Source organism: Salarias fasciatus, chromosome 19 (genome assembly GCF_902148845.1).
Source record: "Salarias fasciatus chromosome 19, fSalaFa1.1, whole genome shotgun sequence".
Classification (NCBI taxonomy): Eukaryota; Metazoa; Chordata; class Actinopteri; order Blenniiformes; family Blenniidae; genus Salarias; species Salarias fasciatus.
The window spans coordinates 11,545,635-11,548,454 of NC_043763.1; the positions used below are offsets into that span (position 1 = coordinate 11,545,635).

The window sequence follows — 2,820 nt, forward strand, 5'->3', positions numbered from 1 at the left end:
TTTCAAACTACAACATTCAGTAAGGACACAATCCATTCCTTGGATATCTTGGAACGGTTGTCACAGGCGCAGCTCATCTGCCTTGGGATACAAAAGTTGGGACAAGGTGCGGGCCAGCCAGGGTCACAGGTTCGGCTTGTCATGGTTGCCGAGATTGCCCGTGACTCGCCCTGACATTGGTGGTTAGGGAAATCTGGACATTCTTGGTATCGATTGGACGCTGGACCTCGGGACCACCTCCAGGGAGCAATAGTCTGCTTAGGAGGGGCGAACAGTGGGAAGAAGGCGGAAATGGAAACGAAGTTAGTGAAATAATGCCACGTAAAGGAGCACGAGCCCGGATAGCTCAGTCGGTAGAGCATCAGACTTTTAATCTGAGGGTCCAGGGTTCAAGTCCCTGTTCGGGCGAATGCGTTTTCCTCTTGCAATTCAGTAGTTACTACCATTTGCAACGCTAAACACAGACGCGATTGTGCCTTCTGGCAATTGAAATCACCGTCTGTGAAGAGGAAATCTCACACGTTTACCGCAGGGCATCTGAAACGCTCTTTACGACTCTTCTTTTTGTCTCAGCACGTGGCATAGAAATTAATCAAATCCTTCAGAAATACACTCACGATAAAGCAACAGTACTCTATCCAAAGTGCCCCTCAATGACTGCGGTCAGTCAATGACTGCGGTCAAGTGAGCGTCCGCAATGCCACATCTTAAATGTTCAATATCGTATTTATACTTACGGATAAATCTCTCAAGCGTGAAAGCCGTAGATCCCTTTCCGCCATTAAAAAAGAAAGAAAGACAAACTGCTCCTATTTCAACGGAAATTTCTTATTATTTTTTTTCAAAAAGGTATATCACGATTTGTTTTCGTATATTACTTAGTGGTTTGATATTTTCCATCAAAACAACAAACAGAAGTGATGATTGGAAGTTGATTTCAATCCAGCTTCCTACTTTGCATTGTGTTAGGACAACACACTCACCACACCACCAGGGATCTGTGAATTAATAACCTCTGAAACACATTCTGAATGATTTGCTCCATCTTATTCTCTGACAAATGAAAGTTACTAAAGCAGACTTTAGAAATGACAGAACTTAAATCAACCAAACTCAAAGTTTCCAGGATACTAACAATGATTAAAAAGCAGCTGAATAATTCCTCTGTAACACTGTGCTCCTCCTCCCTTTCACAGAAAATATGCATAACGTTCACAATATTTCTGGGGGTATAAGTGCAAACTGTTTCAGATCATCCCATTAAAAAAAAAAATCAAGCACAATAAGTGTCACAAACTCTGAATTCTATGCTCCACTTGTTTTTTTGTTTTGTTTTTTTTTCACCTTAAACATGACACAGCAAATCAAGGCTGGAAAGAAAGAAAGGAAAATAGATCACATAAAGATAAATTAATTAAAGTATCAGTGACACTGAAAACATTGAGCAATTCCTTAAAGCCAAATTGGAAGGAACAATATGCAAACAGTGAAAGCTGGAACACAGTATAAAGTCCTGCTTCTGTGTATTGATATTTTAAGAATGCACATCACAGTGGTGGGAGTGTGACAGGTGCAGTTGCATGATGAAACAAAGACGCTTGTCCATCTGCAGGTCCTCCTGAGGCTAATGGTGAGCCTGGTGCGTATGTTGAGTAGTTGATAGGGGGCAGATGTGGTGCTGTAGGGGTCGGACCAAAATGATGATGATGATAGACAGCATTGGCTCTTGGTTTGTCATGTGCCCTTCCGAAAAAATGATTTCCTTGGTAACTGTCCTGGAAACAAATGGAGAAATTTAACATGAGAAGAAATCTTGTATTATTGTCAAGTACAATAACTTACTGTGTGTGTGTGTGTGTGTGTGTGGTGTGTGTGTGTGTGTGTGTGTGTGTGGTGTGTGTGTGTGTGTATGTGTGTGTGTGTGTGTGATACCTTGCCAAAATATGCATTGTGAGGGGCAAACGGACCGAGCCCCCCAGGCGGGGACAGGACCATGGGGGGCATGGCATTCAGCATCATGTTGTGCATGATGATCTGATGCATCTGGGCATTTTGCATCAGCATCAGTTCCACCATGTCTAACACAAAAACACACAAACACACAAATGCAAGCATTGATCGAGCACAGGCACTTGAAAGTCTAATTTTTGTGATGTACCTTCTTTGATGCTGCCTGATTGTGTTGCCCGGTAGGACTGTGCCGGGGAGATCTGTGGGACCAGAGGCGACTGTGCTGGAAACTGTTGTATTAAAGCCGGAGGGTGATGGGGCAGCTGTAAGCATGGAAAGAAACGTTTTATTGTAGATCTTGTGCAAATATCTTTACATGAAGAAATTCTGATTCTTTTCAACAGGCCCTCCATTCATGCTCACAGTTTGTTGCGTGGGATGAGGCTGAATCGGGCCGTTAGTGGAGGAAGTAGGAAGGGCAGGAAGGTGGCCGGATAGTGGGTGTGTGGGTGCCACAGGTGGAGGAAACTGAGGTGCAGTGATGCAGTGTGAGTGATGTCTCCGAGACCCTCCCCAGGTGTGAGGTCGGTTGACGTCTTCCAGTAAATGCAGCTCCTGCACACAGCCGTGAATACTTTAGCTGGTTTCTCATCAGGATCATGTGACCAGGAGAGGCGCCACTCAAACAAAAAATAAAAATATGTTCCGTTTTAACAATTCTGTGCTTATGCGTGCTACAAAGTTAAAATACTGCTATTATTTCATTGTTTCCAAATGTAAATATTTACTTTTCATAAAGCAGGGACACAACCGGAGGAGCTCTGGCATCTGCCCCCTTCACAGGACAGAATCCCTTGCAGACGAACCTCA

The 2,820-nt window shown here is 43.7% G+C and overlaps 1 non-coding gene across 1 annotated transcript; it reads left to right on the forward strand.

Moving 5' to 3' along the window:
• Window positions 1-335: 335 nt before the first annotated feature.
• Window positions 336-408, forward strand: trnak-uuu (transfer RNA lysine (anticodon UUU)). The gene has a single exon. It is a non-coding gene; the product is annotated as a tRNA-Lys (tRNA).
• Window positions 409-2,820: the final 2,412 nt, after the last annotated feature.